This window comes from Acomys minous, assembly GCF_964271855.1.
Source record: "Acomys minous genome assembly, chromosome: 3".
Lineage (NCBI taxonomy): Eukaryota > Metazoa > Chordata > Mammalia > Rodentia > Muridae > Acomys > Acomys minous.
In genome coordinates this window covers 24000830-24024213 of record NC_140485.1, presented here as the reverse complement: position 1 = coordinate 24024213, position 23384 = coordinate 24000830, and the positions used below count along the sequence as shown (strand labels likewise).

General features: G+C 44.7%; 1 protein-coding gene across 1 annotated transcript in view; it reads right to left on the bottom strand.

Moving 5' to 3' along the window:
• Positions 1-23384, bottom strand: part of LOC311593560 (uncharacterized protein) — a 135697-nt gene that overhangs the window by 62003 nt on the left and 50310 nt on the right. The gene's annotated exons all lie outside the window — the stretch shown is intronic.

Genomic DNA, 23384 nt, shown 5'->3' with positions numbered 1-23384 from the left:
CCCTGGTGGGGCGGCCTTGTCAGACCACAAAGGAAGAGAATGCAGCAGTCCAGATGAGACAGGATGGGCTGAGGTCAGATGATAGGGGAGGAGGGCTCCCCCTTTCTGAGGACTAGGGGGGGAGAGGGAGAGGGAAAGGGAGAGAGGGTGGGGCCCGGAGGAGATAAGGGAGGGGGTTTGAAACAGATTATAAAATGAATAAATTAAAAACAAAAAGAAAAAATAATTAAGCCTAGATGGGAATAGGCCAAGTTACATTTCAGCCCTTTACAAACAAATGAAAACAAACAAACAAACAAACTTAAAAAACCAAAACACTATTTGCTGTGATATGTAAGCCTTTGGCTCACAGTTAATATACCTCTATTTCTATATAGTCTTAACTTTAGGTGTTTTCAATTAGAGGAACTGGAAAGCAAGTGTCCTGCCCGTGGGCTGCAGAAATGTGTTGACTCTAGAAACTATGATGCTTCTAAAAACAAGGGCTCTTTGGTTTTCTCAAGTCCTGCATGTGTATCATCAGACATAACCATGTTCTGTTTCATCACAACGAAGGCTGACCTGGAGGGGCACCACACAACATATGTTAAGCAGAAGTCAATAGCTTGAGCATGATGACCGATGATGGTCACTGTGGCCGGGGCACAGAGTAGGCACCGCCAGGAGAGATGCATTTACAAGAAGGAGAGAAGTAAATATGGAAATGAAGAGCAAGAGGGAGAGGCAGATGGAAACATGCTGAAGAACAAATGGAGGAGAGGAACAAGGTGATGAGAGAAAGCAGGAGAGCAGAGGACAGAAGCCAAGACGCACTAGCTGCAGAACTAAGCCAGTTCCTACAAGGGGAGGTGTGGGGGGTGGTGAGGTGTGGGGACTGGGGGGGGGAGAGGGGGGAGGGAGATGTAGGGAGGAGGGGAGAGTTGGGGAGGGGGGAGGGGAGGGGGCACCCCTCCTTGAGTGTAAGCACCAGGGCAGGGGGCTTTCCCTGATAAATTGGTTTTGCGTTCTTTTCCCTGTGGAAAACACTTAGATTAGGGAGTAATTTGAGTGCTGGACCACATGTACCCTCTGATTAAGATGTAGATCCCAACTAGAAAGGGCAAGGAACTCTGTCCCAGGCCACATGCTCTTGTTTGGCTCCCGACCTTGTGAAGAAGTTCAGAATGGTACGACACAGGCTGCTTACAACCACAGGTCGCAGAAGCCAGGGAAGCCAAAAGCATATGATTGAACCCTGTGGGTTAAGTCATCTAGCTTACATGCAGGTATACCTGTATGCACGTACACGTGCACATGGCTGTGCACGGCCCCCTCCCACGTGCATACTACTTAGACTTAAGTAATTAATCATGTTGTGCATCCTTGTATCTTTCCTTGGCAGTTTCAGGTCAGTGACAACGCACCTTTGATGATTTCTGTGACAGTACAGCCCTTTCACAGTCACTTGCTGGTGGCCCATGTCCTCTGGAGTCACAAGCCCTGCATGACAATAGCACTCTTTCTTCCTGCTCTGAGGACACTCAAATAGGGAGGGTTTTTTTTCCCTTTATTTGCTTAACAACAACAAACAAGAGAGTTCATTTCCAAAGCACAAGGGCAGAGAGCTGGCCAGCGCGTCTGCCAAATCCACTTTTCTATTTGATAAGACTTATTGCAGATTGGCAAAGTCAGTGAGGGTAGTGATGGGCGCTGCGCTGTGGTTTTATTTCACACCCTACCACTGCTTTCCTGGTATCCAGTTTGAACCCCCGAAAGGTTTCTCTTAATTTTTAAAGTCTTGTCATATGTATTGAACTATTTAAAAAAAAAAAAAAGCAAAATCACAATATAAGATGAAGGACGCTGATCACAAAGGACACTGGAAAAAAGGGGGGGAAGTTATGTCACATATCTACAGCTAGTAATCTAGTGTTTGGGGGGACATTAAGCTATTTGCTAGCAAATAATTAAAACATGACCGAATGGCTATTTTGGTGTAATAACAGGCTCTTTTCATAGCTGCATACTAAGTCTCTAGCTACTTTTTGCCAGTTATATTTCTTTGGTCCTCATTACAAAACCCACTTTATTCTACCGATGTTGGGGCAACTTAAATAGTGACTCACTAAGGCCCTTGGCTAGTCAGCGGAAGGTCAGTGACGCAGTTGAAACCCTGGCTGACAGTCTAAAGCAAGGGCCCTATCTCTGCCTACCCCACGCTCTGCTCTAGACGGAACAGACCAGCGCGCTCTACGTAGCAAGTTCCAGGCCTGCCAGAGTTACTGAGTGAGACTCTGTCTGGAAACAAACCCAAAGGCCTCTCTGTAAAGTTGCTCTGAAAGTCCTGGAACCCATCAAGTGGGTTGGATATGAGGTGTGGCCGGTGTTTGGCAGCCCCACCGTTGATTTAATGAAAGGCTATGCTGCTGCGTGCGTTACCGGCTGTCTTGAGCTGACCAGTTGTCTCTCTGCTCTAAGTTTCCTTATCATGAATCCTAATGAGAAGAGCAAAATGATATCAGTTAAGTGCTCAGAACAGTGCTTTTAACTCTTTGTGACAGAGCTTCTCCGGAAGTGTCGCTGTTACAGGAAAGCTTATTGCTGGGGCATGGTGGCTCCCACCTATAATCTCAGCACTGGGGAGGCTGAGGCAGGAGGATTGATATCAGAGTCAGTCATGGCTAAGAGCAAACTTTGTCTCAAAAGCCAAAAAAAAAAAAAAAACCCCCAAAAAAAAAACAAAAACAAAAACTGTAACAACTAAGCCACCATCAAACCAAGGTTTGCAGCTGACAAAGTAATCAGCTGGGATTGTGTGGGGCTTGGTCCTTTCTCTCTGTTTTACTCATTTTAGTCTACGTGCCTTTTATAGAAACCCCACTCAGTTCTAAAGCAAAGTGGGTTCACATAATAAGGACTTGAACTGGTTTCCTATGCCTCATCCTCCTTGAAAAGACCTGTCGCAGGATCATTTCCTCTGTCCACTTCCGGCATGGATGCGTAGTCATCTCAGTGAGGGTGCCCACTGCAACGCTGAGTGTTGTCCCCACCACAAGCCATCACCAGAAAGTCACAAAGTTGCTTATAAAGCTATTCGGGTGGTACTCTTCTTTCACAGGTGGGCATAGCCTTCCTGCAACTGGAGGTCTTTAGATAAATTCTAAAAAAAAAAATCTCAGACCTTCTGGAATAGTTTTCATAAATTTAACTCCTAAATATGAATGTGGTCTGAAAGGGCATTTAAAACAAAAGAAAGTAGCAAAACCCCTGTAGCCTAATGGGGTTGTCTGACTCTTTCTTTCTTTCCCTCTTTCTCTCTTACTTTCTTCCTTCCTTTCTTTTTTCCTTTCCTTCCCTCATTTCTTTCCCTATTTACTTTTCATTGTTTCACTCATCAGTTCTAGATAATCTGCTATGTGCAAACATGTCTGCCATTGGGTGGGGATGGGGCTGAAAGTATCTTAATATGTTCATTTTAATATTGACCATTTATTAATCCTATTTCTTTAAAAAAGAAAAAAAAGACCCAGATAAGAAACAGAAAAATCCTACTCAAACCAGCTTGAGCAAAAAAGAAAATTATTGACATTTATATATAAAACTTCCAGGATAGTTTCCAGCTTCAAGCAGGAAAATGACTAGGGACTCAGCAGTCTCACCACAACCCATTTCCTGGCCATGCCCCTGCCTGTCCAAGATAGCTCTAATCTCCAAAGGCCTCCCGTTTACCTCTATGAACTTCTTGGCAGATACCCTGGACAAAGGCGAGACTTGGGATTTGTTTCTATGTGTTATGTTTGGCTTGGCTGAAATCATATATCCTCTCTGACTCATTGGCCCCAAAACACTGCCTGGTGGAAAAGGTTAATGAATAGAGGAAAATCAAGGTCTGAGACCCAGAATGGGGTAAAGCCGTACTTTCGAAAGGTACATCTCGTCCCCAGTCTCCCCTTGATCTTTCTGCTTCCTGCCTCTTGTGAGCTGAGAGGCAAGCAGCTCCTCTCTGATGCCTTCTGTCAAGATGTTCTGCACTCCTTCAGGCCCCTGGCGATGGAGCATGCTAGCTACAGACGGAGGCTTCTGACACTGAGCTGGGAATAAAGCCTTCTCCCTCCAGTTTTTTGTTTGAGCGTTTTATCTCTGTGGTAAAAGTGATGTAGCATACGCAAGGAAAGACAACAGATGTTTACTATGTTGGGACATCAGAGAGAGTCCCTTAAGAGCCATTCATCCCTGGGCGTTAGTCGGACTCAACGCCACATAAAGATTAACAAATAACAGCAGTGAAAACCATGATATAACTTCCCTTCAGGCTTGGGTTAGCCCCAGCACTAAGTTCTGGGATGTAAACAGCGGTCAGATGGCGGTTCCTAGGCACCCGTCTCTTGCACAGTGGTTGGCTGTCTTCGCTGGTCATCACTCTTGTCCTTCTCATCGCCTGGCCTCTTTCTAGCCACACACACAGGGCCATGCCTTAGGGCATTCTGGAAGGTACCAATAAAGGCCAAAACCAGAATTCAAGCAAAGGTTGGTTTGATGTTATATGGTCAGTGTTCACCCCACTGTGGCATTTTGTCAGGATCTTATACCCAAAGGGTTTCCTCCCTAAAAGATGTCATACTGTTGAATCAAGAGGCCAGTGAAGTGCGAGGTCATAGCCGAGTAGTGGCTTTGTGGACTTGGGACGAGAGTTCCACCTGCTTACGACGTGTAGTCATCAGCCTTCCCAGGCCTCCATCTATTGTATGCCTATAAAGTGCATGGCAGGGTTACAAATATTCCACGAAATACTCAGTGGTAAGTGCCTGCCACATGAGTTGTAGCCGCTACCCCATCTCACCGTTCCCTCTCTCCCACTTTTCCAGCTATGCCAAGCTAGAATGCAGTAAGTACCAGGAACAACATACCAAGGCTTACACGTGAGTCCGACCTGCCACCCTCAGGCCACATGCACCATAGAGGAGCTGTGCGTGTGCCTAGCACGAAACTGTAGGCTTAGTTATAATACTATGAAACCAGATTGTGTAGGTTTTCAAGCCAGGGAGGAAAGTAAGAGGGGACAAGGGAAGAAGAAGAAGAAGAAGAAGAAAAAAAAATACAGGCTAAACAGGCAGAGCACAGGCCATAACTTCTGAGATATAAAAGTTGAACTCTGGGTTACTGAGAACTATTTTACATTTTTTAAATGGAGCTTAATCCAGCTTTTGCTTTAGGGAAGTTAATGTGTCAGCTGTAGACGGAGGGATTAGATGGTGAGTGTATACCAGAAGGGCTGAAGGAGAAGGGCAGAATTAGGCACCTCTTGTCTCAAGGTTAGGGACCAGAATATGAGCTGTTTTGAAATGCCATTTGGGGGCAAATGGTACTGAACTTGGACCTGGGATCTATTTAGGATGCCATCAGGACATGTAGCCAATGTCAGGCCAGATCCATATCTGTTAAAAGAAAAGTCAATAAAACATTACGTCATTTCCCAACCTCCTGAATCTTCTCTTTTTAAACAAGAGCAAGAATAATTTTAGAAAAAAAAATACAGTTATGGCCATTTTTAGTAAGAACACTCAGATCCTGGGGGTTACACTGTTGGCCTGAGCTGTCATCACTCTCAGCCAGAAAGTAAAAGAAGCCACCTTCCAGCTGCTGTAGAGCAGGGCCAAGCAGAGCATGCAATCCCAGAGCTCTTGAGCCCAACCGCCTACTGAGTGCATACACTTTTGCTTGTAGCTAAGACCACACACCCATGCCTTGCAAACTCAACCATCTTGTCAACTGCTTGACCACAGGTGATCCACACAGCTGAGTGACAGCTGAGCCTGCTCATCATTCCCAAAGCTTCCTGAACAAGTTGATTGAAGCTAGGTATTTATAATTGCTCTACTACGGTGGTTCTCAACCTGTGGGTTGCGTGACCCCCACCCCCACCCCTTGGGGTTGTGTCTCACATCAGATATTTACTTTAATTAGAAAAATTACAGTTATGAAGTAGCAACAAGAAGAATTTATGGCTTGTGGTCACCACAACACGAGGAACTGTTATTAAAGGGCCTCAGCATTGGGAAGGTTGAGATCCGCTGCTCAAATGTATTGGTTCTCAGCTTTGGAATTTTTGCACTTTGTAAACTTTTGCCAATATCTAGATACTTTTTTTTAATGTTGAGACTTAAAGAATGTGCTGTTACTACATATTTGGAGAACAGAGGCAAAAGATGCAGCTAAAAACCATACAGGGCTTAAAAGAGCCTCTCGTAACACCCACTTGACTAAAGACGTCAACAGAGCCAGTTTAATGAAGCCTAAGCATGGTCCCAAGGCTCCACGCCTTCCTTTAGCTTTGTGTTTCTTTCGCTGAACACACTAAAAATGTGATAATGAGGGGCCGAAGTGAAGAGGAGTTACCACCCAGCCCTGAGTTCAGGACACATGTCATTAGCAGGGCCTGAACTTGGCAATGAGGAAATATCTAATTCCAGACTTCTGTGTAAATCGCGGGTGGGCACTGTGCAGAGTAATTTGCTGGCCGAGACAGCAGTGCAAATGTAAACAGAAGATGGCTTATGCTAAGCCTCAGCAGACAGCACGGGCATAGCAGTTCCAGGCCAGTGAAGGAGCAGGGCAAATCTAGCCCAATAATGTAAAATAAAGCCACACAAATTGCGTGCAAAAAGCAGAGTCTTTTCCCGTTCCCAATAAACAATGCAAGACAAAAGTATGCAAATTTAGTCTTTCATAAAAATTCATCCTGTAATTTTCTACAGATTGGCGGTGATCACAAGAATAGCACAGCAAATGTGTTGGAAGGGCCTGAAAGAATGGCATTCCACACACAACCAGTATTGGCGGGACTTCACCTCCAAGGTGGGTGCTGGGGATATCCCAGTGGGGTGTCCATTATCTACTGGTGGGTGGTACTGTGGGCCAGCCCAGTGGGCTGGCTCAGCAGACACAAGTGAGAACATAAGGCTGTGCCCTAGTCCCACCTCTAGGATGTTTGTAGGTGGGAAAGCTCTGGAGCTCAGGTTTGGAGCGCTGTGGAGGAGCAAGTTTGGGGGCAATGGGACCCCGTTAGTAAAAGTCACTTCTGCTATTAACACTGTTGCCTCCTCTCCAAAAGCACACGAGGGAGTGTCCAGAAAGTGGCCCTAGCTTCTTCTAAAGCTTTCCGGGATACACCCACGGAAAGCCGTCGTAAGTAGGATAGTAAATATCCTGTCACTGAAGGGGTTGGAAATCTGTGTAAGTAAAGGACAAGTTGTAGGAGCTGGTTTTCTCCTTCCACAGGAACTCAGTATCTCAGGCTTGGGGACAGGCACTTTTACCCACAGAGCCATCTCACTGGCCCAGAATATACAGTTCTTTTTGTTGCTGCTGGTTTTTAGAATGAAATGAAAGTGTATTTGCCACAGTTAGATACCTTTCCCCCAAAAATCCCAGGAAAATGGGTCTCATCTCGTAACAATCTACCACATCCGAATAAATGTTTCTTAAGAAAGCCAAATGGGGCCTGGAGAGATGGCCCAGCGGTTAAGAGCACTGGCTGCTCATCCAAAGGTCCTGAGTTCAATTCCCAGTTACCACAGGGTGGCTCACAAACACCTACAGTGAGATCTAGTGCCCTCCTCTGGCCTGCAGGTGTATATGCAGGCAAAACATTGTATTCATAATAAATAAATCAATCCTTTTTTAAAAAGTCAAACGGAAGTTGCCAATGGACTTTCCTTTCAGACATTAATATAGGGGCTGGGAAGCTAGCTCAGACAACAGTGTCCGTGTCAAGTCTCTACCCACCCAGTGCAAGACTCTGTCTTGGAATGTCACAGTGTCACATTGTTTTATTCTGGCATTGACTCCTCTTCCATCATTTAAATAGCATAGTAATCACAATGAGCCCACGTAGGAAATTTAAGGAAATCTTCCTATTTTAAGGTCGACTGATTAATGACCTCATTTCTGTTTCTTAGTCTTCTCAAGATGGGTAGCATATAATGTATGCAAAACCTCTGAGATTCAGGCTTAGATATCTTTGGGGAGGTCAAGGACTCTGCCACCACCACCACCACCACCACCATCAACACACACACACACACACACACACACACACACACACACACACACACACACACACACACACACACACAGTCCGTGTGCTTGAACTGCTCTTTGCAATTTTGGGTTAGCAGCTTATTGAGGGCATGTATGGCACCAAAAAGTTTCTATAAATAGACTTGTTAAGTGGGCGTTTATGGGTTGCTAGCTCTAAAGGCTGGTTTTAGATGTCCTGTGGATAATTCCTTGTTTCCTTTGACTGGGCGAGGAAGTGAGGAGTTGATATGCAAATTTGTGATTTGACTTTCTAAGTCAGGAAAGTGTAATTACTGGAGCTCTGAACCCTGCTCCATTCCACCCTGTGAAGAGCTTGGTCACTTCTAACTCTGCTCTTTGACTATTCAAGACCACAGTGGGCACAGTCTCTTTCCTGTCGTCCTCACATGGTCAAGATGATCATTTATGTCAGACCTGTCTTCTCTCGGTCTGCCCTCTATTCATTTGTGTAGCTGTAATCACTTACATTCAGCCTGCTTCTTTTTTAAAAAAAAAAAAAGTCCCATAAATTTATTCCAACTAATTAACCTTTTTCCCATTCACTCAAGGGTTGGAGCTGAGGAGCAATGACACGAATAAGGTCAGTCAGTCACTGAGGAGGTTTTATTTACTGGACTTCTCTGCAAAGTACTGAGATATGCTAGAATCAAATCTATTCCCCTATTAGGTTTTGTAAAATTCTGACTGCTGCAAAAATAATTATAATGCTAAAAGAGAGCATAAATATATGTGCAAAGCAAAGTCATTTTATCCTTCCTCGATTAAACACAATGATTCGCCCTTTCGTATTTGAGGCCAGTAAAGACACATTTCACTCTCTCTGCTCTGCAAGACACGGACTATTTAATTGCTGGCTGTCTCATCAGGAGCCTGCATGCCCACACCAGCCCCCTCCTTAAGTCACTTGTGTTGAAAACTACCTCACTTAGATGACTGGTTTATGAATGTTAATTTTGAATATTAGTCTAATCAAGATACATTAGGACCTTAATCTTCTACCCTCCAAAACAACATTTACTTATTCTCAAAATATTGCACTTATTTGGCTAATTTTATCTTTCAACCCTTTCCACGGATATATTTACAATGAAACAGGGGGAATCATGTAAACATCTGGCTACCAGCTGTGAACGTCATTAATCTTAATAAATTTCACACTCCCATTAATTAAAGAGCAGCGTTTGGCCCAGTGTTAGGCAACAATCATTGACAACGTCATTGGTAGCTGCATCATTTTGAATTTCCCTGTCTGCTGTCTCATTAAAAAAAAAAAGTTTAGCTGCCTTCACTAACGCCTCTACCCCCAACCCAACAATGAACCCAACTGTGGTAAGAAGAGCAGCACAGGCTAAGCCTGGTGCTCTCAGCAGCCGCGTTCTGGGGCTCCTACAAGAGCTCAGCAGATATCTCCCAAGTACAGTGAGGGCATCTTCTGATTCCTCCATTACTGATAAGGAATCTGGGGTGAAGAGATATTAAGCAATTCACCTAAGGCTATACCACTAAAAAGTGACAGAGTGAGAGACTAAAATTGAACCTTCCCTTCCAAGGCTAGAAGATATATTTACTATTCTCAAATTTTACAAAAAGTGAATTTTTTTTTTCAAAATGAAGAGGGAAAATTTATTTATGGGATAAAAATCTCAACTGCTTCCCCCTTCCCCCCTCCCCCCATTTTTCGAGCCAGGGTTTACTATGTGTAGCCTTGACTGTCCTGGACTCGCTTTGTAGACCAGGCTGGCCTTGAACTCACAGCAATCTGCCTGCCTCTGCCTCCCAAGCGCTGGGATTAAAGGCATGTGCCACCATCACCACCACCCCCCACCCTCCCCCATCCTCCCCCACCCCCCAGCTTCCACTGTAATTTTTTTAAAAAGTGTTCTTTGGACAAGTCTTTGCTTTGAGCTACCTGGTCTTTGACTGTGAAGACATGCCATGGAAGTCCTTAGGAGAACTGGCCTTCAGCTTGGTGCCCCACTTTTCTCAGACTTGGTTAAATCCACACCATCATCACAAACATAGAATACGGGCTCCATTATACATTTTATCGGCCCCTGCCTCTCCTGGGCTGCAGCAGCCTTTTCTTCTTGGCTTCTCTGCTTGTCCCCACATCATTTTCCTGTGTACCTTCTTCTCCCTGAGAAGTCCCGCCTGCGTACTGCTTCTTTGCCCCTGCAACTTCTTCTCCAAAACCCTCTCATGGGTCTCCTCATGTCCCACCTTGCCTGGCCAGCGCCCTGCTGGCTCCCATCTTATGTTGTAACTCAGACTTCTTCAGCAAAAGTTTCATTAAGGGCACACAGCATTTGTATCATGTGTCCTCCATGTCCCAATCCGTTTTCATTCCTTGTTTCTATCCCTGTGTGCCTTCCTATCACGCCTTTATAAGTACCAAGTCAGGCCAAAGGGCAAAAATTGTGGTCCGTAACTCCGTAGGCCTTCTGGGCTCATAAGTGATTGATGGCTTTTCTCATCCTTCTGCTCTGCCTCCCTCTGGTCCAGAGTAACTTCCAGAACAAGGCCTGGGGATTCCTGCTAGTAACACTTAGGACACTAACCTATGGTAGTGACCTAGCACCAACATCATCACATATTGTTTTTAAATTATCTGTATTATCAGTATTATTAGTATGCCCAGCTAGCAATCAATTAAGACACAGACACTTGTTATATTTTAAAATAGTCTTAGTTAACCTGGGGCAGGGCAGACATCAATCCTTTAAACTACTTCCCATAATGGGGCAGGTATGTGATACCTGCCCCAATCCCACACCATCTGCTTCTAATAACTTCTATCAAGCTACCTCCCATCCATAATCCCAAATACTTGCTAATGTTCTTCATCTGGGCCAGATTCTCCATCTACGCCAGCCATGTGCTTCTCCTCCATCTAACCCATGGCAGCCTTCCTCTCCTCCTCACGTCTTTCTCCTTCCTCCTCATGGCCGTCTTTCTTCTTCCCAGGATTCCTCTCTCTCTCTCTCTCTCTCTCTCTCTCTCTCTCTCTCTCTCTCTCTCTCTCTCTCTCTCCCTCTCTCTCTCTCTCTCTCTCAACCCTGGTACCTTAGCCACACCTCTATCCCAGGTAGGATGGATTTTTATTAATTAGCATCAAAATACATCAGACCATCCCCCAGCAATCGCACAATCAAAGCTTCCAATACTTACAAGATCTAAGTCTTGAGAAATATTTTTCTTCTCTCAAGAAAATCCTTAGTAGTTCATAAAGCAATCCAAACCTCACATGAGTCTAGCCAGACATTTCGCTCAGAAATGTCAGTGGTGTATGTTCCTGGCCCATGCAGGAGTCATACTATTTGCTAGAAGATTGCACTGCTTTTTGTTTTCATTTTTGTTTTCTGGTGCTTGGTATTGAAGCCAGGCTCTTATATCAGCCAAATACATGCTCTACCATTGAGCAACATCTATGGCCTTTGGATTTTTTAAAATAAATGTTTCTTCATAAAAGTATAATGCTTCTCTCTCTCTCTCTCTCTCTCTCTCTCTCTCTCTCTCTCTCTCTCTCTTTCTCCTCTTTCTTTCTTTCTTTCTTTCTTTGTTTTGTTTAGCTTTCCTGAGACAGGGTCTCACTATGTAACTCTGGCTGTCCTGGAACTCTCTACATAGACCAGGCTGGCCTTGAACTCGCAGAAATGCATGCTGAGTCTAAAGGGGTATGCACTATACTCAACTGTATAATGGTTCTCTATGTAAATGTTCTCTATGCATTAGTCCATACAGCTCACAGACATTTATAATCCTTCCTGTGTACAAGACAAGGCATTCAGCATTATGGGTTCATAGGGAGCACATTGCCCCTGCCTTAAACAACCACAGCACAAGGGAGAGGAAAACACACAGAGCAAAACTACAGCCCACAGCCTGATGCAAGTGAGATCTTGTGAGGAATCCCCTAATATCATCTGTTAAGTGCTCAAGTTCTCTGAGTCCACAGGTAACCGCAGTCATCTAGATCTTATCAGAATATAGTTGAAAAAAAGAGTTGAGACATGCTTAATTCAAGCTTTTCTTCAAGGCTCACAGCTACACAGCATTAGGCCAAGCTTTATCCATTGGCCATGGACAGCGAGCAATGATCAGGTGCCTTGTTCTGGGGAGCGCCTTTCCCACTTGCATCCAACTTGGACTCATTCCATTATTCAGGCACTGAAAACATGGCACCCTCAGCTGAGTGCGCAGCTATAAGGAGGGCCTGAGAAAAGGAGGCTAACTCTTCCTTCTCAGTGTTGTCCAAGTAAGCATGGCCAATGAATCTGGGAAGGGTCAGAAGACACTAGAGGCGCCTTTCCTCCCACGCATGAAAGCAGAAGCCCAGAACTTTTATGTCTGCTGAGATACAACTGCCCCATGAGGGCAGCAGGAAGCTATGCAACAAGACCCTAGAAACATTTGCCACCAGCTCCGTTGTTCTCCCTAGAAACAGCTCTCTGCCTGAAGACCTGGAGAAGTTGGAGAAGTTGGCAATCTCAGTATCTTCTTCCAAATGACTCCGGATATTTTATTTTTGTGCTAGACCAGGGCAGTCTCTCTGTCTTCATATTAATTCTTGGATTAGAATCATCCAAATAGCCAGCTCTAGCTTCATTCTTGGGGTAGACGATGGTTTAAGAGAGAGAGGAGCGTCCTACCACCAATCCCTTTTACTTAGGAGTAAACCTGATGGATCTATTATTTCTTCTAGAGGGAATGACTGGTGCCAAGCATCACAGGCACCTCAGAGAACTGACTCATAAAATAAATGAAGGCTGGCTGAGCAGGGGTGAATCCTGAGGGGTGTTGGCCGAGAAAGAAGGCAGAGAAGCTAAATCCAAGCATCTTCTGTGACATGAAGCTGAGGTAGAGTGACATGGAAGCCACACTGTCTACAAAGCCTTCCTCTGCTACAGAGTGAACCATGAGGGAGCCTGCAAGCTTAGAACCCACAGCCTCCCAGTTTGAGGTGAAAGCCATTCCCCTTCCCCCCCACCCCATGCTCCTGGAGCCAAGACTTAACAGAAAGATTGCAACACTCCTGTCCTTTGAAGTCTTTGCTGGCAGCCACCATGACTTGCACTCAGTTTGGCATCGACTGGAAGCTCACTACCAGCTCAACTCTGCCACCTGTCCACCCCACACCTCTCTGCATTGATCTTTCTTTTTCTGAACCCCTTTTTAGCACCTGTAGTCTACCACCCAGTAATAAACAGCTCCACGTGGCCAAACTGGTCATCAAGGGCCCCCCTTCTGCGAACAAGTCAGGGTACTAGTTGTTTGACACATTTTTTAATCTTATTACTCTGCATTGGAAACTTGTTAAAGGCAGAGCATACATATTTCTTTGAACTCTAATTGGAGTATTATTGGGTGACAATATGGGTCACCTGGGTCTACAAGGACAGAGGGGCATGTCTGGAAAGCAGGGAATGGGACAGTATAGGTGCAAGCTTCTCTCGACTCCTGAGCCTCTACCTCCCACTGAAGGTAGGATACTACTGCAGTCCGTCCTGCCTGTTGAAGAGATGAGAAGCGTCCAAGGAGTATTTTCCAGAAAGAGCATCAGCTTAATTTCATGAGGATAATTGATGTGCTAATCGTACATGATAGTTAGTAAATGTTTTAAGGAGTGAGTTATTTTCTAAGTCAAAACTTGGATGAAATTTGCATTCTGCAGCAAGCCTCTCAGACTACAGTCACCACCCAGCTGTTCCTCTCAGAACCGTGCCAGGCTCTTTCTGGAGCCCGAAGCCCAGGAATTTCTCCACTTACTGTCCTATGGTCATGTTTCCGATCCTCGTGCCTCCATTCCTTTGGTAGGGCAGATAAGGCCAAGTGTTTGGTGAATATTTATGATCATACTGATTATTTGTTTCTTCAACAGTTCAGAAAAACAGCTATAAACTTAGTCAAATGTTCTTTCAGGAAGAGATAGAAAGGACAGAAAGGGCTGCCATCCTACCTCTGGAGCAGCTGCCTCCTAGAGAAGGGCTCTAGTTTCCACCAAAGATGGTGGATGTAATGGTGCCGTGAAGTGGCGATGAGGATGAGGTCAGGGCCTTCAGGTGCCCCAGGCACAGCTGTGAATCATGGGCGATAGAAAAGAAAAGAGTCAACGAGATTAGAAATGAATTCCAGTAACAGTACGCAAGCCCCAGCAGAGGAAATAGCAAGCCTTGAATCCTCACCATTAAACCTCCAAGAAGCAAGCAGTGGGTTGGTGTTTTCCTTAGGCTTTGTTTTTGTTTTGCCTTTGTGCCTCGGGAAAGACCAGGAAAAAAAAAAAACCCACAGTGACATCAGGTAAAACCCTTATGTCAGCAAAACAGACGAAACCCAGATTAACCATCTTGGCTGTGTGCCCCTCAGCAGCTCCAGCCACAAAGCAAACACCCTCTCTTGCTCCAAGAACCCCCAACCAAAGCCAAAATTGCTTAACCAGCATTGCCAAGTTGAGATGGAGTTTCACAACTGCTTTTTAAAAATTATTTTGGTAATGGGTAAGTTACTGTGACATTCCCCTCAAGACTGAGCCCATGACTATAAGGTTTTGTTACATTTGTGGTAAGAAGAATGACTCATTGTTGAGCATCTTTTAAGTCTTGGGATCTCTACGTTGTCTCTAAGTAGGATTATAATGTCTCGGGAACAGGGTGCAGCCCAGCCACGCTCTCTGTGTTAGCAGCCAAGGATGCGCAATGGAGCCACCTCCTCACATCAGTCATCTAGGGTGAATTAGTGCTTCTTGCTTTGTGGAATTCATCCAGGGTGCTAGCCAACCTGCAGAGCAAGGACTGGAACCCCAAGGGAATCACTCTAAACTGTCAGGTTTGGTTTCACAGACGGTTGGCTGGTGCTTTTCATGGTAGCCTGAGAAGTAAAGATGCATAGGGCAGGCAGAGTGAGGACCACCTCCTTATGTGTGCTTGATATGCACAAGAGGCATCTCTAGTCCCACCCTGGGTAAATGTCTAAAGAGCCCACTGAGTCTTGTGACGGACTTGAGAAAGCCAGCTCATGAAGAAGCTGAATAACTTACTCAGTTGGACAGCATGTTACTTGTAGAATTAGTGAGGCTTTTGACTTTTAGAAAGAAAAAAAAACCTCAGTGTATTCTAGAAATTATACAATAACATCCTAAAACATCCTATAGGATAGATAAAATCCCAGTTTTATGGTCTTCTAAAGGATATAAGCTCTGAGAAGTGAGTTAGATTTGAGGCCATAAATCCAAAAGCCTGTGACTTTCCTTCCATGCACGCAACACCCATATTGGCTCCCATGCTGGGATAGCTTCTCCCAAATTAACTTGAGGCAAAGGACTATGCTCCCACTGCCATGTGGAGGGCGGTGACGGCGGAACAGTTCTCCCAGGGCTGCCATCACACCGACAGCACATTCATGTACAGGTCTAGCAATAAAAACTGACAGTTAAGCCCGAATTGCTACAACTAGGACCATTATGGGTTAAATAAATATCCTTGTGCTGTTTAAGTAAAATTGCACTCTGAACTTCTGGTTGACCTCTTTAAATGCACCTACTGGGGAATGCCCTTAGACAAAGCAAAGTTCAGTAGGTTTGCAGTGACGTCAGGTAGTCTTCATTTCCACAAGAGCCAAGTATTTCTGATCCTGCTTGTTCATGGGACACTCTGAATAGCAAGGTGAACAAATGGGTACACAATCCAACCCCAAAATTGGAGTAACTTGTCCTCCGTCCTCCCTCCCTCCCTCCCTTCCTTCCTTCCTTCCTTCCTTCCTTCCTTCCTTCCTTCCTTCCTCCTTTCTTTACTTCCCTCGTTCCTGCCTTCCCTCCTTCCTTGCAAGTGAAGCTACTTTTTAAGATACTTCTAGGCATCTGTATGGAAACTTTTGATACTTGATAGTGTACTCTGCCCACTCCCTCCAACGCTCCAATACTATCCAAAAGCTGCGCTAGGGCAAAAGAGCTCCAAAGCTCAACAAGGAAACTCCACTCCTAGCCTCAGGCACACTGGGCCTGCTAGCAACAATCCTTAGGCATTTTCCAACAAGCAAGCCGAAGTTTAGGGAGTTGCCATCTGGAGAAGTGAGCCGAGCACCATCTGCTGAGAGCCTCCCTCATCCTGCCGCAGGATGAATTCCTTTCTGCCACACCTTCTCAGCGAACTCTTCTGGAACATTCCAAAGCAGAACTGCTTTACACATTTGCCTGGTAAGAGCCTCTACCTGGATCATCCCTTCTCATTTGTACACCATGACTCCTCCACAGTCAAAGCACTTTAAGAGGCCCTTTCTACCTGATATTTCCTTGAATATTTACATAGAGTGCCCAGCCCAGTGTTTTGCTCATATTATGAGCTAAATAAAGATCTCCCTTTTTTTCCCCCCACCATCCTAAAACCGTTTTTTTTTTTTAATTAATTTATTTATTTATTCACTTTACATCCTGGTCATAGCCCTCTCCCTCCTCTCATCCCGGCCCCACTCTCCCTCGCTCCTTCCCCCTCCCCTATTCCTCAGAGAACAGGGAGCCCCACCCCCACCTACCCACCCCTGTTCCTCATGTCACATCAGGACTGAACTTGTCCTCTTCCCCTATGGCCTGGCAAGGCAGTCCCTTCAGGGGTAAGTGATCAAAGAGCAGGCAACAGAGTCCATTGGGAGACAGCCCTCACTCCCCTTACTAGTGGACCCACATAAAGCCTGAGCTGCCCATTTGTTACATCTATGTAGAGGATCTAGGACTAGTCTATGCATGGTTCTTGGTTGATGCTTCAGACTCCACTGGCTGCTCTGAGTCCCAGTTAGTTAGTTGGTTCTGTTAGTCTTCTTGGGGAGCACTTGTCACCTCTGGCCCTTTTATCCTTCTCCCCACTTCTCCATTAGACTCCCTATGCTTTGCCCACTGTTTGGCTGTGAGTCTCAGCATCTGTTTCAATCTGCTGCTGGGTGGAACCTCCAAAAGGACAACTCTGGTAGGCTCCTGTCTGCAAGTATAGCAGGGTATGTTAACAGTGTCAGAGATTGGGTCTCTTTCACGGCGAGAGTCTTGGGTTGGGCCAGGCATTAGTTGGACATTCCCTCAATCTCTGCTCTATCTGCTCTATCTTTATCCCTGCATGTCTTGTAGGCAGGGTGAGTTTTGAGTCAAAGTTTTTGTGGGTGGGTTGGTGTTCTCCTCCCTCCACTAGGATTTTTGTCTAGTTAGACAGTATCCTCTTCTGTTTCCATGGTTCCTGCTACTAGGAGTCTCAGCTAGAGTCCCCCACATATCCTCCCAAAGGACTGTTCTCACTTAAGTCTCCAGCTTGTTACAGAGATGCCCCACCCACATTTTCTCTTTTCTCTGCAGGTCTTCTATCCTCCTGCCCCAGTTCTCCCCAGGTCTGATGTCCACCCTTATTTCCCTCTGCATTCCCTCTCCTACCTTGTTCCCTGTCTTCCACAACTTGTGTCTATTCTATTTCCCCTCCTGAGTGAGATTTAAGCATCCTCCCATGGGTCCTCCTTGTTACTTATCTTCTTTGGGTCTGTGAATTGTAGTATGTTTATCTTATACTAAATGGCTAAAATTTGCTAATAGTGGGTACATCCCATGTGTGTCTTTCTACAGATTCAATGCAATCCCCATCAAAATACTAGCACAATTTTTTACAGACCTTGAAAGAACAATTCTAAACTCCATATGAAAAAACAAAAACAAAAACCCCACAATAAACTTTCTGGAGATATCTCCATCCCTGACTTCAAATTATACTACAGAACAATAGTAATAAAAACTGCATGGTACTGGCATAGAAACAGACTGATTGATCAAGGGAATCCAATCAAAGACTCAGACATAAACCCACAGGCCTACAGACATTTCATTTTTGACAAAGGAGCCAAAACCATATAACTGAAAAAAAGATAGGATTTTCAATAAATGGTGCTGGTCTAACTGGATGTCTACATATAGAGAAATGAAAATAGATCCATACTTAGCATCCAGCACAAAACTCAAGTCCAAGTGGATCAAAGATCTCAACATAAAACCAGATACACTAAATCTATTAGAAGAGAAACTAGGGAAGAACCTTGAAATCATTGGTCAGGAGACAACTTCCTGAGCAGAACACCAATAGCTCAGGCTCTAAGATCAACAATTAATAAATGGGACCTCATGAAACTGAAAAGTTTCTGTAAGACAAAGGACACTGTCAATAGAATGAAAAGACAGCCTATGGACTGGGAAAGATTTCCACTAATCCTATATCTGGCAAAAGGCTAATATCTAAAATATATAAAGAACTCAAAAAAGTAAACACCAACAAACAAAATAAACCAATTAAAAAATAAAGAGCTCTTAATTCCCTGAAAGTCTCACTTCCTTACTGCATGAGACTGTAACTCCCACTGGATCTGAAACGTGGATGTACGACAATTATTACAGAGTCAACAAACTAATTCTTACTGACAGTCATGATGGATGGTGTAAATCCATGCCAGCATACACACCAATTGCTTGCAAGGATCATATGGGGTAAGCGCAGGAGAATGCATTTGGCAAAACAAAGGTCTCACAAAGCGGAAGGTGTTGCCTTATGACTGTGATGATGTAGACAAACTCCCATGTAGCAGAAGTGGAGAAACTCAAGATCAGCAAGAAGTGACAGACAAGCCACAAGTACTCTCCAACTCAGGCCACATGAAAGGGGCTTTCGTCATTCATTCTTCCTTGAACCAGTTAATAAACTAACTCTCTCATGGATCATAAAATAAAGGAAAAGAGTGAGTGTACAGATCCAATGCTGCTATCACACGGCACAGCACATCTCCTGAACCACTACTACAACCAGGGTGCTGAAGGAGGCAGTGAGAACAAGTGTTATTTGCAGCAGGACAACACAATAAGGCTCATATGCTCGCCTTATGTACACATACACTCCACGTGTGTAGCATTTTCACCTTAATGGATACAGCAGGCTACCTCTTGCTTGCCTCCTGCCTGATCAGGCGGTCACCTGCCCTCAGCTCCTACTTTCATCATCCTCACTATAGTTGCCTTCATGATCAATGACTTGTAACATTTCTGGGTTGGAGAGCCTAATCACTTTCCCTCTCTAACCCCAGTGGCTTCTCCCAGCTTTTCTCCCTTTGAAGGTCTATTTTCTTGGGCCATACTGTTGCTTCTACCTGGCTCTTATGACCAGTGCCCTACCCTGCCTTTACCATTGCTACATGAAGCTCAACACGCCTTACAGCAGACACCATTCTCTTCCAGGCCTTCTCCATCTCTAGCCTTCTCTATCTAATTTCCCTATGACTCCACTAATTTTTGCCACAAAAAAAAAATCTTATGTCAGGAAAGGCCTGATCCCAAAGCAGATTGCATCAATTGGATTACATTTCTTCTCTGAAGGCATCACGGGGACCATCTGTGGCTACTTGGTAGCCAGGGCTACCATATCAGAGTACTAATAGCTCAGCAGCCTGAAGAAGAGGAATCCATTTGGTGTTAGCGTTTTGAGATGTCCTCAGTGCTGGCTCCTTCTGAGGTTCAGAAGTGCTGTGTTTTATGGCTCTCACATAACTTCTGGCAATCTGGCACTACTGTACCAGCATGATTGCTGTCTTCATCTCTACAAGGTATCCGTCTCTCTCTCTCTCTCTCTCTCTCTCTCTCTCTCTCTCTCTCTCTCTCTCTCTCTGTGTGTGTGTGTGTGTGTGTGTGTGTGTGTGTGTGTGTGTGTGTGTGTGTGTGTGTGTGAACTGCCCCACTCATAAGGACGGCAGTCCTGACAGGTTAGAGGTGGGAGGTCACCTTAATCCAGCATAATCTACAATGATCTCTACTCAAAAAGATGTTTGATTCTGAGCATGGATCCAGCGCACAGCACTTTGTGTCCCTCGGGAGTGCAAACCCTATTTCAGCCACGCTGGGCAGTGAGGAGAGATGATGTGACATTTCTAGCTAGACTCTCCCCATGCAGTTCAGCTCAGTGCCATTTGTCATCCCACTTCACACTTTTAGTCCTGCTTCCTTAGCCTTCTCAGCAGGTCCCCCAGACAGCTGACACCTGGCCCCAATCATCAGGCTTTGCTTGGGGGTTTCCTAGACTGCAGCAATATCTTTCTCTCACTTTTTCTCTTCTTAACATCTCTCCAATTAATCTCTGCCTAACATGGCCTCTCATCACACTGAGCCTTGGTTACAATAGTCTAAGCATTCGTGTTCTTTCTGGGCACCTCATTGGCCCCAACACATACCCCAGGACCTGCCATGTCACCTCTAACAAACACCTCTGATCTTCCCTGGTCCCTCTGTCAGCAGCACCCCTCTACCCTTGCCAGCCATTGGCTCCCCCGTGGGACTGCCTTTAAAGGACATTCAAACTCTTTTTTTGCTTAACTCCAGGGCCTTGAGTGTTCCCACTCTCACCTTCTTAGCCTTACATTCTTGTCTTGCTCCTGCCGTCCTGTGTTTTACTCTTTCTACCCATGATGCTCTTCTCCCTGGGGTTCTCAATTATGTCCCTCCTCCCTTTTCAAGCCTCAGCTCACAGGCGAGCTTTCCCCCAATCCACAGACCAATGCCTCCTGTTCCCTTAGACTTTACACTGGACTTACTGCAAGTAAATACCATTCCTTTAGGTCTCTTCCCCATGGTCAGTGGACAAGGAGCTTTGGAAGCACCTAAAGCTGTATCCAGGAATGCGCTTTGAACCTCACCTCCATTTGATGTTAGATGTTTGCCCTGGGGCAAGTTATTTAAGCCTTTTAAGTAGAGACTTTCTCTGCAATATTTGCATCATGAAACTACCCACTTAGGAGCTGTCATTAGTATCAAATGAGACAATGACTGTAGCAAATGACTAGCATGTGACATTGAATTTCAAAACCTGCTGCTCTACAGTGTGGCTCTTTATGAGGCTGACGTTAGAAGCACTGTGTGTTGCTCAGGGCAGAGAATATAGACTCTAGGTGTGACCCACTTCAGAACCAATCCTGTTTCTAAATGTTCCTTAACCTCATGTACTCAGACTCCATCCCTTCACCTATAAGTAGAAGATAACTACCTCAAAGAAACAAGGAATTAAAAACTATGTTTGAAACAAAAATAGACCCTGGCATGCAGCAAGTGCTCAATAAACATTGACTTCTAATAGAATAGGATTTTATCAGTGTCCACCAGGGTTTCCTGACTGCAGGAAAGATTGAGAATCAATGCCTTCACCCTTAAGCTTTTTTAGAGAGAGGCAATCTATTAGTTTTTGCAACCCAGTGATATGGTAAAAGGTTCGATAATATGTAAACAAATGATTGAATTATAAGTTGAGTAACAAAAATACAGCAAGTATTCCAAAAACAGCGCAAAAGATTGCTGCTGTATTGGGAGAAACCATTGTGTGCCAGCACTGGACCAACTTCAGGGATTTTCACTTACAGCTGGACCATTTTGCAGATGGGGAAAACAAGCCCAGTTCTCAGAACTCCTTTCCTCAAACACTTAAGTCTCTATAGCTTCGTTATGCGGGTTCCTGGCAATTAGAGGAGCAGAGCCGTAGGAGAACACTGTGTGTTAACTATGATAAATCTCCATCAAGTGTGCTCCATCAAGTTGATTAAGAACTCAAACCCAAGCCATCACAGCACCCTTTATCATACTCCACAGTTCCCCCAACGGCTCTCAGAGATGCCAGTGAATCCACATACCAGAACTATGGGCATGGGTCCCTGAGACCACTGCACACACAAATTATAGCCAAGCTCAACTCCAGCCAGACTTGCTATTGTTTCTTGTCTAACCTCAGAAGATAAAGATCTTTCTGCACTGCCATGCTTAGTTCTGGCCCTGCTGGTGCCAGCCACCTTCTTCCAAGCCCTCCATGTTCATCTGCCTCAGTCTTCAGCTCTCTGTGAGCTCCCTCCCCAACCCCAACGTCCACTTTTTCTCTGCTGTTTCCCTTTATCATTTGTTCTGGTCTAAAAAAACTTCCCATTTCTTTTATGTGTGTATATCTGAGATCCTCTTTTTTTTTTTTTAAGGAACTTTTAATCTTCTGATTTATTCCAAGAGCTTAGGTCTTTGGAACCAATGCCATAGACACACATAGGCTACTGGCGTTTTTACTTTATCTGCTTTCCTTGAGACAGTAGGGTAATGAAGGCTAATCCTGCTTGGAGGAGAGACACAGAGACATAGGGAGAGACAGAGACAGACAGAAGTATCTCAAATGGTTATCCCACCACATGTGTAACAGATCCTAAGAACAGCATCAGATATTTACAAAGAATAATTCGAGAAAGACCAATTGCAGTTTGTGTGTAATTTTCTAGTTGCCTGAAAAAGACCTAACTATGCCACAGCTTATTGCCGTGCATCTTAAGTCAGTAAGAATTGTGTTACGCATGCCTGTAAGCCTGTAAGAGCACCGGGCAGCATGTCCCCCAAACCTGCTGTGCAGAACACTTACTATTCTAACATGGGCCCAGAAAGAAACTGCTCCTAAGGTCAGCACAGTTTTGAGCATCCCACTTTTCTTGAAGGCATAAGAGTTTATGTTGGTAAGCTGATGACTTTAAACAGTGCAAACATGGTCTGCCATATTAGACCTGTTTTAATTACTCTCCCATGGAATTGAGGGCACAGATTAGAAAATATTCCTGGTTCTTGGGCTCGTGACTAAGTCAAGAAGCAGAAAAGCAAGTTTGCTGTGCCATAATCCAAAGACAAAGATTCAAATTGTGTCAATAAGTACCATAGGATAGGACAAGAAATAACTCCTGGATTGGGGACTCACAAATGGTTCTGTAGCCTCAATTTAGACCTGCCATAGCTGTCAGGCTTTTTTAGTGAGGATCATGCGTAATATTGATGCTCATAATACAGAGATAAGATCACTAGGCTCCTTGCCTGGATGTTGCCTTCTCCTCAAGCAGGACCAGCTACTTATCCCAAATCAATCATAGCCCACCACCCATTTGAACAGGCAAAAGTAGTTGTTTCATACTGTAATATCTCTGGGATTGTTTTCTGACAGACCAAGAAGTGACTTAAATTACTTCATCTTTCTCATTCCCAAGGAGGAAAACGTACAAACTATACAAGAAAAGATGGAAGGTACAGAAAGCTACGTAATCATGGGTCAGGAAAAGCACTGAACTGTTCCAGCTCATCAGAATGCCACAGGCTCTGGTTCAGACGCCGTGAGAGGCCCTTACATGTCACTTCAATGTGAGAAAGCTTGGTTAAACAACCCATGTGTAGCATCTCTTTGCTAAACACTAAAACACAACACAAAAAAACTTTGATGCTGGAGGATTTTTCATTACACAGCCACCATCTA